At 45.9% G+C, this 16,232-nt stretch overlaps 1 long non-coding RNA gene across 2 annotated transcripts in view; it reads right to left on the bottom strand.

Annotated features, from left to right (window-relative positions):
- The window catches only part of LOC309537053, a 219,790-nt gene that overhangs the window by 162,811 nt on the left and 40,747 nt on the right, over positions 1 to 16,232 (bottom strand). The window contains exon 1 of one of the 2 annotated variants that reach the window (XR_014221796.1): positions 14,115 to 14,486. The exons of the other annotated variant lie outside the window; for it this stretch is intronic. This is a non-coding gene — a long non-coding RNA (uncharacterized lncRNA). Of the gene's footprint in view, positions 1 to 14,114; positions 14,487 to 16,232 lie in introns of those variants that run through there. 2 annotated transcript variants of the gene reach the window in all.

The following is a 16,232-nucleotide window of genomic DNA, read 5'->3' as shown; positions in this document are numbered from 1 at the left end:
ACATAAAAAATGGTCTCATTTCTTTTTTTTTTATTTCTGGTGACATTATTCCCAGAATTGTGCAATTCCTATTTCCCCCTCTCCGTGTTCTTTTTTATCTCTGGGAAAATAAAAATATTCGCTTCTTTGTTTTGGTTTTTTTAATAGGCTTTATTGATTTTGCCATTAAAAAACAATCGAACAAGAACAATCCATTATCAAAACAGATCAAAATCGTGAAAAATAAAGATTAAAAAAGACCCCCCAAAAAGACAAAACAGAAAACTGAAAAAGAAAAAACACAAAAACCCATATTTTTCCAATACACAGAATCATTTCAGGAGTACAAACCATATTTTAAATACCGTATTTTTTGCTCTATAAGACTCCCTTTTTCCCTCCTAAAAAGTAAGGGGGAATGTGTGTGCGTCTTATGGCGCAAATGCAGGCTGCGCAGCTATCCCAGAAGCCAGAACAGCAAGAGGGATTGCTCCTTTCACTGCGCAGCGATCCCTCTTGCTGTTCTGGCTTCTGAGATTCAGAATATTTTTTTTCTTGTTTTCCTCCTCCAAAAACTAGCTGCGTCTTGTGGTCTGGTGCGTCTTATAGAGCGAAAAATACGGCAATCTGTACGCAAAATTCCTAGAAAGAATTGACCTCCGTCTTTAAACTTTTCTACTTTCCCCATTCTTTCCGATCCTCTATACCGGTTTGTGTCCCTTATTTATTTCCTTTTGACTTCCATCTACCTCTTTGCGGTATCTATATTTCTCTTGCTTTTTAGTAGTCCGTATTCAATGGTTACGATAAGTAATCTTTCCCATAGGTCTGTGAACTGGGATTGCTTTAAAAATTATCTGATGAAACAGGGTTCCAACAAGAAGGCTTGGTTGTGCCTTGATTGAGTTCACAGACGTAAGGGCGGAATCCTAATCTCTGCAATACAGAGTATTGTATAATCCCTGCAATATTGTATTTGGAAGTTGCACAACTCACCTGTGCTAATAAGTTGTTTGATCAAGGCTTCTCAAATCTGGTGCCCTTGACTTTTGTTTGCAAAGAGAAGGGTTTTTAACGTCTTAATTAGCTGAGGCCTATTCACATTTATGTCCTTTTAAATGTGTTTTATTGGGGGGGTATTGTTTTAGTTTTGCTCTTGTTCCTCTTATCCTGACGCATTTTGTGTTCACATTCTGTATTTTTATCTTGCAAGATCTTCAGATGGGGGGGGTGCGTATACGAATCTAACAAATAAGTAAAAATAAGATTATTGGCTGCATTCGTAGGAACTGGTTTTAAAGTTGGTCTTGCAATTGTAGCTTTCTATGGACTTCTTTTGTGAGGAAAGTGACCAATAATAATTATCACTAAAAAAATCTCAAAACATGATTGCTGCAAACCGATGGGAGATCTTCTATGGGAATTAATTCCAGTCCGTTTCATTTATGACTCATTTGCAACAAGACGCCCTGAAGCAGTTTACAAACATATATAAAACAGTTAAATATATATATACCAGCACTTATAAAAATTAGTTTAAACAGCAGCAGCACATGCATTAAACTAAGCAATTCAAATCCAAAACAGGTACCAACTGCTGCAGCCCAAAGCAACTTTTGCTGGGACAATTACTGGAAACAACAGGAGAGGATATTCTGATCATACTTGGAATAAAAAAAATCCTTCCAGTAGCACCTTAAAGACCAACTAAGTTAGTTCTTGGTATGAGCTTTCGTGTGCATGCACACTTCTTCATGTATAATGAGATAAGAATCCAATGTCTTTGTTCAGACCAGGTCTTTGTAGTATACTACAAAGGAATTTCAGAAATAGACTGGAAAGAGAAGCTGCTGAATTGCAACTCATTACCAAACTTAAAACCATGGAGAGACCTGGTCTGAACAAAGACATTGGATTCTTATTATACATGACTAAGCCATTTTTCACCTTCTCACCCCTTGCCTTTTCCTGGAAGACCTATTGCAGTTGTTAAGAGTCGTCAACAGGCTCATCTCAGCTATCTGCCAATCTCCCATTCCCACCACCCTTCTGAGTAATACCCCTCCCCACCTTCTCACTATATAGAAGGATCTGGCAACTTCTGTTTCAGTGTATCTGAAGAAGTGTGCATGCACACGAAAGCGCATACCAAGAACTAACTTAGTTGGTCTTTAAGGTGCTACTGGAAGGAATTTTTTTTATTTTGACTATGGCAGACCAACACGGCTACCTATCTGTAACTGATCATACTTGGGTCTTGCTTGCTTGTGGGTTTTCCATTGCGACATCTGGTTGGCCACTCTGTCCCAAGAGACCAGGGCCCTGCGGGACTTGACATCTTTCCGCAGGGCCTGCAAGACAGAGCTGTTCCACCAGACCTTTGGTTTGGACTCAGTCTGACCCTCTCCCTCGGCAATCTTCGCGGAGCTCTGGCCCAATGGTTGCCAGTAGCTTGAATTAATTAATTTTATAATGAATGATTTTAGAATGTTGTTTATGCTGTACTTTTGTACTGTTTTATTGTTGTTAGCCGCCCTGAGCCCGGCTTCGGCTGGGGAGGGCGGGATATAAATAAAATTTATTATTGTTGTTGTTGTTGTTGTTGTGAGGCAAGGAGGCTGGAGAAGGCGGGCTGGAGACCTGATCAAGCAACCAGCCTTTTCTTTCTTTTTCCTTTCTCCTCCTGTGATGAGGCTGCATTTTAATTGTTTTAATGTTTTAATGTTGTATTTTAATCTTGTTTTTAAGTTGTATTCATTCAACTTGTTTTTATTATTGGTTGTTAGCCGCCCTGAGCCCGGCCTTGGCTGGGGAGGGGGGAGTATAAATTATTTATTTATTTATTTATTTATTATTTAGTAATAACAATAATAATAAGGTAAAGGGACCCTTGACCATTAGGTCCAGTCGTGGCCGACTCTGGGGTTGTGGCGCTCATCTCGCTTTATTGGCCGAGGGAGCCGGCGTACAGCTTCCGGGTCATGTGGCCAGCATGACTAAGCCGCTTCTGGCGAACCAGAGCAGCGTACGGAAACGCCGTTTACCTTCCCGCCGGAGTGGTACCTAGTTATCTACTTGCACTCTGACATGCCTTCAAACTGCTAGGTTGGCAGGAGCAGGGACCGAGCAACGGGAGCTCACCCCGTCGCGGGGATTCGAACCTCCGACCTTCTGATCGGCAAGCCCAAGAGGCTCAGTGGTTTAACCCACAGCGCTACCTGCGTCCCAATAATACAGTCATACCTCGGGTTACAGATGCTTCAGGTTGCGTTTTTTCAGGTTACGGACCGTCGAAACCCGGAAGGGTCCAGGGGGTCTGGTCCAGGGGGTCACGAAGAGTCAGACATGACTAAACGGCTATACAACACAGCAACAGTGTTTTGTGTTGTGTAGGCTCTTATGATATAAGTCATGGGCCCCGCCTGCTCGCCTGCTCCCTAAAATATCCCTGGTTTGCTCCTTTCTATATATAGGGTGCCTACATTCTGCATGGACTGAAGATGCCTATTAGGTCCATAAATTACCATAGAACATAAATTCAACACAAAAAAACAGCAGCAAATTGTTGTTGACAAAGGACAGCTGGACATAGAAAGGGCCCCATTGCCTTCAGTAGATCAGGGCCTCATCAAACCTAAATCCGGCCCGGGGGGGGGGGAGTGTGAGGTGGGATGGATTTGAAATCTGATCTCTCCAAGGTCCTATTCCAGTGGTGTCCAAACTTTTTTTGAAGAGGGCCAGATTTGATGAAGTGAAGGGCCGTGAGGGCCAACCAAAGTTCTTGACTTTACCAGACCTTTTTTAGGGTTGAAGTTGCCGAGGTTTTTTTTTAGGATTTTACCCCAGGAAGTAAACTTCCACAGGAGCCAGATTAAACCAACTAGCGGGCCGGATTAGGCCCCCGAAATGGACTTTGGACATGCCTGTCCTAGTCCAACCCCCTAACCGCTATGCCACACTGCCTCCTTGAAGATTCCCTCCCCCCCCCGCCACTTCTTCCTTTAGGTCTGGTGATGCCTCTTGAGGCTGAGTGAAGGGCGTCCTTGCGGGTGACATTTGTTCAAGGTGCTGCTGACAGGTAAGTGTTCTGGTCTGAACCTTCAAGGAGCGTCAAGTTCGGACGGAGAGGGGCAGAAGTGTTTGCTTGCGAACAGGCCAGACTGAAGTATGAGCCCAACCCTCCTTGTGAGATGGAGAGGGGTTGAGAAAGCCTTTCAAGAGAACATGGGCTCAGCTTTCTCAAGATCATGGGGTAAACAACAAGTTATTGCCTAATACCCTTTATTTCATATTTAAAACTTGGCGACTTTTGCAGTTCCACTCGATTGTAAAATACAGTGGTGCCTTGGTTCACAAACTTAATCCGTTCTGGAAGTCCGTTCCAAAACCAAGGCGCGCTTTCCCATAGAAAGTAATGCAAAGCATTAAGTAAAAGAAAAGAATCAGGGAAAATCTGATAAAACCAAGGGGCAGGATTTGCTGAAACAAATTTGGAAATTGGGATGCAGAAAGGGGAGGTATGGGGAAGTCGGTGAAGTAAAGTTTAAGAAAAAAGGATTTGAAATTATACATGTTTGTTTGTGTGTTTGTTTCTTTGTATTGTGTAATGTTTGTGTTTATAGAAATTGTGAAAAACTAATAAAAAATTTATATAAAAAAAAGAAAGTAATGCAAAGCGGGTTAATCTGTTCCAGGCTTTTAAAAACAACCTCTAAAAGAGGTTTAACATGGATTTTACTATCTAACGAGACCATTGATCCATAAAATGAAAGCGATAAACAATGTACTGCAGTCACACAATCAATCCATCCATCGGTAGCTGAACCGGGTTCCACACAGTCACAAAAACAAAAAAAGCTGCAAAACCGAAAACACAAAATGAAGAGCAAAAACAGGCAGACCTCAGCGTTAACACTCAGATCGGAAGCGTAGCACTCAAAAAGGAGCATGTTCGGCTTCTGAAAAAAGTTCGCAAACCGGAACACTTACCGGTACTTCCGGATTTGCAGTGTTTGGGTTCCATGTTGCTGGAGCACCAAGGCGTTTGAGAACCAAGGGACCACTGTAAACCAGTAAACACCTCAAAGCGGTTTACAAAACAAGAATAGCTGTGGCCCACATCCGTCTGTCTCGAGAGAAAATGGAGTGTGCCCCCGGGGGTGACGTTAAAGCGCTGCGTTAGCATAAGGCTACCAGATTTTTCCAGTGAATCTGGGGACTGAATGAATGAATGAATGAATGAATGAATGAATGTTGTTTAGTCGTGTCCGCCTCTTCGTAACCAACTGGACCAGAGCATGCCAGGCACTCCTGTCTTCCACTGCCTCCCGTAGTTTGGTCAAACTCATGCTGGTAGCTTGGAGAACACTGTCCCACCATTAAGGTAAGACGGGGAATATGCGGGAGAAATTATTTTGAGGAGATATGGAAGGTGTTTGTAGAATTTGTACTGTTAAAAGGGGTCAAACCATTGCAAGAGGTGTTGCAATTTTGGGAGGTTGGATAGTTAAAATGGAATGGTCTCGGGGGTGAGGTGCATGTGTTTATTCTCATTTAGTTATGGTAAATTCTTTGGTCAAAAACAAAACAAAAAACTGAGATATACTCGGAGTCGAGAGTGGATTTCATGCTCTTTATTCTGCTCATAGTGGTGAGGAGGAATGGAAGTTTCCCCCAAAAAATCTGCTTTATATACATTATTTACTCAATGGGCCCCACGTGATTGGCTAATTCCGGGATTCTACTGTGGGCCCATCAGGTTGCGGATTCACTTCCACCTGGAGCTGGATTGGGTGGCTCCTGTGGACCAATCAGACTGCTGCATTCTGGGTCCTATTGTTCTAGGACCAATCAGACTGCTGCATTTTGGATCTGTTATGTACTGAAGTTCTCACCCTGGGCCAGCAGGGGGATACTGTAGGTAGTTATGCAAATGAAGGATCGAAAGTGACGTTCAGTGATTGGATAGTTTTAGAAAGTTGTTACAGTAACGAGGTTCTGGAGCTCTACAAATAAAGAGCTTACAGTAACGAGGTTCTGGAGCTCTACAAATAACGAGGTTCTGGAGCTTACAAATAAAGAGCTGCTTTGGAGAAATCGCTGTGTCGTCTTAACAGGATCCTATTCAACTCAGTACATAACAAAAACAAAACAAAGGAGTCTCCCATTTAACAATGTTGATAAATGTCAGCAAATGGTGCATGCTCTGGTTATCTCCCGCTTGGACTACTGCAATGCGCTCTACATGGGGCTACCTTTGAAGGTGACCTGGAAACTACAACTAATCCAGAATGCGGCAGCTAAACTGGTGACTGGGGGCGGCTGCCGAGACCATATAATACCGGTCTTGAAAGACCTACCTTGGCTCCCAGTACATTTCCGAGCACAATTCAAAGTGTTGGTGCTGGTCTTTAAAGCCCTAAACGGCCTTGGTCCAGTATAATCTAAAGGAGCGTCTCCACCCCCATCATTCAGCCTGGACACTGAGGTCCAGCGCCAAGAGCCTTCTGGCGGTTCCCTCATTGCGAGAAGCGAAGCTACAGGGAACCAGGCAGAGGGCCTTCTCGGTAGTGGCACCCGCCCTGTGGAACGCCCTCCCATCAGATGTCAAAGCGATAAACAACTACCTGACATTCAGGAGACATCTTAAGGCAGCCCTGTTCAGGGAAGTTTTTAACGTGTGATATTTTAGTGTATTTTTGGTTTCTATGGAAGCCGCCCAGAGTGGCTGGGGAGGCCCAGCCAGATGGGCGGGGTATAAATAATAAATTATTATTATTATTATTATTATTATTATTATTATTATTAGTTTTTCAATGTGCTAGCTGTGCCCCCAGCTATTTCAGCAACCATGCCTCCATATTAAATAAGGGTGAATCTTCCACTCTCTGTCCATATAACAGCAAACACTGGTCCTTGTGCACAAATTCCTCAGGTGCGCCTTCTCAGACAATGAGGTCTAGCTGCTTGGTTTCCTTCTAGCCCTCCTGCCCCAACTGCTGCCTCGCCGGTCCTGATGTGGCAGTTTGCCTTCGTTTCCTAATAAGCGATGAGCAATGCCAGTTTTCCACGCCAGTTTTTCATGCAGATCGGATTACCCATGCAATTTCCCTGCGCATCGTGTCGAAACGTGCAACGCTGTTTGCTGACGGTGAGAAATGCAACATAATCTGAAGACCTAAGGTTTACAAATTTGATTAAGGTGAAAGTTGGAGCTTTGGGGACATTTGGACTTGAAAGGAGTAAGAAACAAAATTTGGGCTCCATTTTTAAGTATGGAGGTCTGGCTGGAAGAAACATTGTCCCTATTGGGCCAGAGCGTCTCCGAGATCTGCTGTTTAATACTAAGGACTATCAAAAAAACCGGCAGAGAGGAACTGCGAGAGAATTAAGAGCCTCGGACGTGAGATCTCCAGGCTGATAGCAGATTAAGACTGATGGACATTTGTTGGGGATTGAAACCGGGAAAGGGGACGGGGTGGGGTTTGGGGATCCAAAGGGTGCATAATTATAATCTGTTTTTTCTTCTTTTTCTTCTGTTTTGTTATTAGTAGGAAAAGTGGGGAATTCGTGGAAGGGAATTTGGGTCGACTTTAGAAAAAGGATTTAAGAATGGGTATTGATGTATAAATTTAGACGTTGTAAAATTGTTTTTTTTTAAATTGGACTAAATACAAAAAGGTTAAAAATTGGGCATAAGAACTTGCTGAATTAACAATTCGGATTGGATATAAGAAGGGGAGGTGCGGGGAAGTCAGGGAAATATGTCATAGAAAATAAGGATTGTAAACTGTATATGTTTTCTTTTTTTGTTTTTTCTTTTTGGTTTTTTAATGTACTAAAATGGAAAATTCTCAATAAATATCTATTTAAAAAAAAGGGAGAGAAATGCAACGTGATAAGCGAGGCTCTGAGTCTTGCCTTGCCTGACTTAATGGGAACCTGAATTTTTACAATCTCTGGAAGGAAAGTCCCAAAAGGGCGCTAACAACAACAACAACAACAACAATAATATTTTATTTGTATCCCGCCCTCCCCGGCCAAGGGCAGGCTCAGGTAAAAATAGCACAGTGTGCATAAAATCGCACAGTCAATTAATTAAAATACATTCTAGAATCAATAAGAAAAGCTTGCTTCATCAGAACATAAGATGAGCAAGCTGGATCATCGCCCAACTAATCCAGCCTCCTGCTCTGCTTCTTCTTTTTATTTTTTATTTTAATTATTCTTATTAAGATTTCCCAACAAAAGTAGCGATGTATGGAAGTGAGAGCTGGACCATAAAGAAGGCTGACTGCCGAAGAATTGATGCTTTTGAATTCTGGTGCTGGAGGAGACTCTTGAGAGTCCCATGGACTGCAAGAAGATCCGACCTCTCCATTCTGAAGGAAATCAGCCCTGAGAGCTCACTGGAAGGACAGATCCTGAAGCTGAGGCAACAGTACTTTGGCCACCTCATGAGAAGAGAAGACTCCCTGGAAAAGACCCTGATGTTGGGAAAGATGGAGGGCACAAGGAGAAGGGGACGCCAGAGGACGAGATGATGGGACAGTGTTCTCGAAGCTACCAGCATGAGTTTGACCAAACTGCGGGAGGCAGTGGAAGACAGGAGTGCCTGGTCTGCTCTGGTCCAGGGGGTCACGAAGAGGCGGACACGACTAAACAACAACAACAACAACAAATATATAGGGTGCCTACATTCTGCATGTGCAAATGGCTTTAGATACCTATTAGGTCCATGGGACAGTGTTCTCAAAGATACCAGCATGAGTTTGACCAAACTGCGGGAGGAGTCCCTGGCGTGCTCTGGTCCAGGGGGTCATGAAGAGTCGGACACGACTAAACGACTAAACAACAACATCATCATCAACAACAACAAAGCCAGAGAAAACTTTGGTTAGGCTCAGTCCCCCAAACCATGGTTTCGTGCCCTGGCTTCCCCCAAAGACTCCTGGGATTTGTAGTTTGGCCAGGGGTCAAAGAAATGTCTGAGGGAGTTCCTTAGCCTCATCTACAGAGTTACAGTTTCTTGGAGAGAAGGGCCAAAAGCCGTTAAAGCAAATCTGTATTATTGTTTAGTTGTTTAGTCATGTCCGACCCTTCGTGACCCCCTGGACCAGAGCACGCCAGGCCCTCCTGTCTTCCACTGCCTCCCGCAGTTTGGTCAAACTCATGTTGGTAGCTTCAAGAACACTGTCCAACCATCTCGTCATTTTGTCCCCTTCTCCTTGTGCCCTCCATCTTTCCCAACATCAGGGTCTTTTCCAGGGAGTCTTCTCTTCTCATGAGGTGGCCAAAGTATTGGAGCCTCAGCTTCAGGATCTGTCCTTCCAGTGAGCACTCAGGGCTGATTTCCTTCAGAACGGACAGGTTTGATCTTCTTGCAGTCCATGGGACTCTCAAGAGTCTCCTCCAGCACCATAACTCAAAAGCATCAATTCTTCGGTGATCAGCCTTCTTTACGGTCCAGCTCTCACTTCCATACATCACTACTGGGAAAACCATAGTTTTAACTATACGGACCTTTGTTGGCAAGGTGATGTCTCTGCTTTTTAAGATGCTGTCTAGGTTTGTCATTGCTTTTCTCCCAAGAAGCAGGCGTCTTTTAATTTCGTGACTGCTGTCACCATCTGCAGTGATCATGGAGCCCAAGAAAGTAAAATCTCTCACTGCCTCTATTTCTTCCCCTTCTATTTGCCAGGAGGTGATGGGACCAGTGGCCATGATCTTGAGCTTCAGACCATATTTTGCGCTCTCCTCTTTCACTCTAAACAAAAGGTTCTTTAATTGTGTTATACATCTGCTCAAAACCCGCACCATGTGGGGGTCAGATGTAGTTTTCTTCCCTCTCCGCTAGAGGTCTCGCCAGTCCTTCGGATTAAACGTTTTAGGTCAAGTTTTAGGTCAAGGAGATATTTACCTGCCTGGGAGAGCAGGAAGAGAACGAAAAATGAAGAAGCCTTTGAATTCAGCCCAACTTGAAATTTGAGCTGTCAGTTCAGTGATGACGAGTCTGCGTAAAATGACAGAGTAAAGGAAATCACATTTTCCCACGGTCAACGCCACCTGGACTTTCCCTGGAGATGAGGTAGAGATTGATCGCTTGGACCTCTTGCATGCGAAGAAGATTTTCTATGGCCGGATTGAGGTTTCATGAGGCCCTAAGCAGTTTGAATCCCCGTGATGGGGTGAGCTCCCGTTGCTCGGTCCCAGCTCCTGCCCACCTAGCAGTTCGAAAGCACAAAGTGCAAGTAGATAAATAGGTATCGCTCCGGCGGGAAGGTAAACGGCGTTTCCGTGCGCTGCTCTGGTTCACCAGAAGCGGCTTAGCCATGCTTGCCACATGACCCGGAAGTTGTACGCTGGCTCCCTCAGCCAATAAAGAGAGATGAGCGCCGCAACCCCAGAGTCGGCCACGACTGGACCTAATGGTCAGGGGTCCCTTTACCTTTAAGCTACTGAAGGTAATGGGGCCCTTTATAAGTCCAGCTGTCCTTTGTCAACAACAAATTGTCGCTGTTTTTGGTGTTGAATATACAGTGGTACCTCTGGATGCAAACAGGATCCGTTCCGGAGCCCCGTGCACATCTTGAAGCAAATGCAACCCGCATCTGGGCCTGCGCGGGTCACGATTCGCCACTTCTGCATATGTGCGTAACGTCATTTTGAGCGTATGCACAAGCAGCGAAACCCGGAAGTAACGCGTTCCGTTACTTCCGGGTCGCCACGGAGCGCAACCTGAAGACGCTCAACCTGAAGCAGCTTCAACCCGAGGTATGACTGTATGCTATATGGTAATTTATGGACCTAATAGGTATGTCAAGCCATTTGCACATGTTGCCGTGCAACCAGTCCATGCAGAAGGTAGGAACCCTATATATAGAAAGGAGCAAACCAGTGATTTTTAGGGAGCAGGCGAGCAGGCGGGTATGTAGGTTTTATTTTACTTGTTTTTTTATCTTATATTTTGGAAATGTACATCCAGTCAGGGCTGTCTTTACCTGGGGGTGCAAGGGTTGCAGGGCACCTGGGCGCCAAATTCTGGGGGGCGCCGGGCGTCCACCACTAAGCTTTTTGTTGTTGTTGTTTAGTCGTTTAGTGGTGTCCGCCTCTTCGTGACCCCCTGGACCAGAGCACACCAGGCACTCCCGTCTTCCACTGCCTCCCGCAGTTTGGTCAGACTCATGTTTGTAGCTTCAAGAACACTGTCCAGCCATCTTGTCCTCTGCCGTCCCCTTCTCGTTGCGAAAAAATTCGCAAACCGGAACACTTGCTTCTGGGTTACTGCCACTGTATTCTGCTCTGGTCAGACCTCACCTGGAGTACTGTGTCCAGTTCTGGGCACCACAGTTCAAGAAGGACACTGACAAACTGGAACGTGTCCAGAGGAGGGCAACCAAAATGGTCAAAGGCCTGGAAATGATGCCTTATGAGGAACAGCTAAGGGAGCTGGGCATGTTTAGCCTGGAGAAGAGGAGGTTAAGGGGTGATATGATAGCCATGTTCAAATATAGAAAAGGATGTCACATAGAGGAGGGAGAAAGGTTGTTTTCTGCTGCTCCAGAGAAGCGGACACGGAGCAATGGATCCAAACTACAAGAAAGAAGATTCCACCTAAACATTAGGAAGAACTTCCTGACAGTAAGAGCTGTTCGACAGTGGAATTTGCTGCCAAGGAGTGTGGTGGAGTCTCCTACTTTGGAGGTCTTTAAGCAGAGGCTTGACAACCATATGTCAGGAGTGCTCTGAGGGTGTTTCCTGCTTGGCAGGGGGTTGGACTCGATGGCCCTTGTGGTCTCTTCCAACTCTATCATTCTATGATTCTATGAGTTCCAACTTGTTTGAGTTCCAAGGCATTTGAAAACCAAGGTGCCGCTGTCTTTTGATGGCAGCAATACCGAAGTCTCAAAATGCACCGGCTGGCTTAAACTGCGGCACAGATTCCAGCGGCTAAAAAAAGCCAAGACGTTCTAAAACTGTTATCCAGCTTAAGCTCATGAAATAAAGGCTTGAACTAGGAAAAAAGCAGCTGAAAATAATCATGTTTTCATTTCTTATTTATTGCATTATCCCACCCGACCTCCCAAAGGATCCCAGGGCAACGGGTAAGCAGTGCATCAATAAGAGCACCTCCAAACATCTGAAACTAATGCAGACTGGGGGAAATCTCTGCTTAGAATCATTAGGCGGAGTTGGTGGCCAGTCGCTGCCACTCCCTCTCTAGCCAACTTGTAAGCAAGAGGCATTTATCCGGGTTCAAGGAGACATCCCAGCCGGGTCAAAACATGCAAGGAGAATGAGGAGGAGAGGGGCTGAAGGGTGTGGCTTGGGGAGAGGGGTGTGACTCTGGAAGGGGTGTGGCCTAGGGATAGGAGTGTGGCTCTGGAAGGGGTGTGGCCTGGGGAGAGGGTGTGGCCTGGGAGAGGGGTGTGGCTCTGGAAGGGGTGTGGCCCGGGGAGAGGGTGTGGCCTGGGAGAGGGGTGTGGCTCTGGAAGGGGTGTGGCCTGGGAGAGGGGTGTGGCTCTGGAAGGGGTGTGGCCCGGGGAGAGGGTGTGGCCTGGGAGAGGGGTGTGGCTCTGGAAGGGGTGTGGCCCGGGGAGAGGGTGTGGCCTGGGAGAGGGGTGTGGCTCTGGAAGGGGTGTGGCCTAGGGAGAGGGGTGTGGCTCTGGAAGGGGTGTGGCCCGGGGAGAGGGTGTGGCCTGGGAGAGGGGTGTGGCTCTGGAAGGGGTGTGGCCTGGGAGAGGGGTGTGGCTCTGGAAGGGGTGTGGCCCGGGGAGAGGGTGTGGCCTGGGAGAGGGGTGTGGCTCTGGAAGGGGTGTGGCCTAGGGAGAGGGGTGTGGCTCTGGAAGGGGTGTGGCCTAGGGATAGGAGTGTGGCTCTGGAAGGGGTGTGGCCCGGGGAGAGGGTGTGGCCTGGGAGAGGGGTGTGGCTCTGGAAGGGGTGTGGCCCGGGGAGAGGGTGTGGCCTGGGAGAGGGGTGTGGCTCTGGAAGGGGTGTGGCCCGGGGAGAGGGTGTGGTCTGGGAGAGGGGTGTTGCTCTGGAAGGGGTGTGGCCTAGGGAGAGGGGTGTGGCTCTGGAAGGGGTGTGGCCTCGAGAGAGTTCAAGGGCCGGAGAGAGGGGTCGGGGGGCCACATTTGCCCACTGGGCCTGACGCTCCTCCTCCAAACTAGCCAAATTCACTTTGGCCTGACCTAGTGGCAGCATTTCTGACACGTTCCTCAGCCTGCCATTGCACGGGGTCAGACTAGAGGACCTCTGAGGTGCCCTCTAGGCAGACCCGACCGGCTGAGCAAACTCCAAAGATCTAACTAACCTCCCCGCCGGATGCACCCACTCTGTTCCCAGGCCTCTTGGTTATTCCAGTCAGTCTCTCTGAGCCAAGTCTGAGACCAAAATAATTCCTTTATTTATCAGCTTCTTGAAGCTCTTTTGGATCCTCGGCTTGTAAACTGCCTTTTTTTTTTCCATACCAAAATTGGACATGGCGAGGCCGGCTGCAAGCCGGACATTTGCTCTGTCCCTTTTTCCAGTTTTTCTCAAGCTCAGATTTGACCCAGATTTGGGGGGAAGTCACTGGAACAAACAGGTAAAGGTGTCCTTAATGCCAGGAAGAAATGAAAACCAGAAAATGGGGGAGTTTTCTTGGCCACGTGAGTTTGGAAAGAGCTGGCCCTTCCAGTTCCTGCAACTCTCGGTCGTTGCCCGAAGTTCTTTCATTCTCTTGAAAAGTGTGTCGTGTTGCGTCATTGGCTCCCATTCCACAGCCTTATTACATTACACTGCATTGCAGAACCGATCGTTTTCTTAAGAAACTAAGAAAAGCCTCAGGATCAGGCCAGAGACCCCATCAAGTCCAGTTGTAATAAACGATAATCTGCCCTTATTCCCTTATGGGGGGACACAAGAGCCCTTATAGAGTCCTTTGTAGGTTCTCCATCGGTCGGAGAAAAATAACCAGAGAATATCGAGAAGCAAAGCAGCTAGTAAACCTGATCTTTATTGATTTGTTGCAACAGGGTGCTCCCCTCACCCGCAGGAGAAAGGAGGAGGACCCCGAACAAAGGTGTGTTCGCCCTTATATAGACACTTTAAATTGCCCGCCCTGGAGTTCAAGACCACCCCCAGATACATCATACCTACATCACAGAAAGGGTGGTCTACAGCAGAAATCTGTGTGCATTGTTTATCTCCTATCTGGCAGATTACCTATTAATGCTCACTCGATTGGACACCCTGGGGAGCCTGGCCAGTCTTTTGTAGTGATAAATACTTAGTTCCTGAGCCACAGGCTCACCCTATTCAAACACAGACATACCCTTGAGACAGGATTTGTGAAGGAAAAGACAATGGGGAGGCTTTTCCATTCTCCTTTGACCTTGCAGAGAAAACATTTGGTCAGTTTGGGAATCAAAAATGGTTTCAGGTCGGTCTTCCTGTGCTGATCTATGAATGTGCTTGGTTGGTACATTTATGAAAATTTATTATATATCTAAGACCTTAAAAGTCTTATCACAGGGCTGGTGCCAGTCTGTGCAGACAGCACTGGGCGAGGCGGAGCAAGTCTCTGGCTTGTTAGACGGCAGCTGCCTGCATACGCCAGAAACTGAAAATTAAAAAATGATTCTGCTCAGAGCATCATACATACATCATAGAAGAGGCAGTCTACAACAGAAATCTGAGTGCCTTGTTTACCTCCTGTCTGGCAGGTCACCTGTTAATGCTCACTTGACTGGATACCCTGGGGAGCCTGGCCTGTCTTTTGTAATGACAAATACTTCGTTCCTGAGCCAGGTCACAGGCTCACCCTATTCATACACAGACAGACATGCCCTTAAGGCAGGATTTGTGAAGGAAAAAACAATGGGGAGGCTTTTCCATTCTCCTTTGACCTTGCAGAGAAAACATCCGGTCAGTTTGGGAAGCAAAAATGGTTTCAGGGCGGTCTTCCTGTGCTGCTCCAGACATGTGGTCCACACATCTATGTATACGCTTGGTTGGTACATTTATGAATATTTATTATATTTATAAAAGAACTTAAATTTTTTATTTCACCAGCATCCTGTTCTCACAGTGGCCAACCAGGTACCCATTATACCAGTAGCCACTGTCAGTCTCAACCTCCATGAATTTGTCTAATCCTCTGTTTGAGCCATTCAAGTCGGCGACCGTCGCTGCCTACTGTGGCTGAGAGTTCCGCAGTTTAACTGCGCTACAAAAATGTCTGGAAACGTGGTCTGTGGCAATACCGTTTTTTAAAAAAAATAATTTTTCATTTGATTTTACAAATATAGAATTATAACAATACAACCATACACATCAGCAATTAAAAGATGCCTCCAAAATCTTTGGACTTCCCACCTCTGTGGGTCCTATTATTAAACCTTTTCTACTGCATCTTTCCCAATCACCTACATTTTATATAACATCATTGTCCCCATAGTACTTGTGTTATTGCAATCCTGCTGGTGTTTTCATCTGCTTGCAGTGGTCTTGTTAACGGAAAAATCCGAGGGCTCCCTTGGACAACAAACAAAGACACCAACCAGGATTACTTGGAGCAAAACAGCAGCCTGTAGGCTTGGCCTTTATTGAACTTTTGCAACAGGGTGCTCCCCTCACCCGCAGGAGAGAGGAAGGACCCAGAAAAATGGTGTGCAAGGCCTTATAAAAACTTTTGAAGTTCCCACCCTGTAGATCAAGACCCAGAAACATCATACATACATCACAGAAGGTGTGTAACCCAAGACCACCCCCCAGATACATCATACCTACATCACAGAAGAGGCGGTCTACAACAGAAATCTGAGTGCCTTGTTTTTCTCCTGTCTGGCAGGTTACCTGTTAATGCTCACTTGATTGGATACCCTGGGGAGCCCGGCCAGTCTTTTGTAATGATAAATACTTAGTTCCTGAGCCAGGTCACAGGCTCACACCCTATTCAAAACACAGACAGGATTTGTGAAGGAAAAGACAATGGGGAGGCTTTTCTATTTTGACCTTGCAGAGAAAAGATTTGGTCAGTTTAGGTTGGCCTTCCTGTGCTGATCTATGTATGTGCTTGGTTGGTACACTTATGAACATTACCATATATTTAAGACCATAAAATTCCTATCACAGTCTCCAAGATAAATGATAAATTTTCCCCATTCTTTGTTGAAATTTTGGTCCTCTTGCTTCTTGAGGTTTCTGGTCAATTTTGCCATTTCGGCATAGTCCAACAGTTTAATTTGCCATTCTTCTCTGGTAGAGATTTT

The sequence above is a fragment of the Podarcis vaucheri genome, assembly GCF_965113315.1.
Source record: "Podarcis vaucheri genome assembly, chromosome: 7".
In the NCBI taxonomy this organism is placed as follows: domain Eukaryota; kingdom Metazoa; phylum Chordata; class Lepidosauria; order Squamata; family Lacertidae; genus Podarcis; species Podarcis vaucheri.
This window is presented reverse-complemented; position numbering and strand designations above follow the sequence as displayed.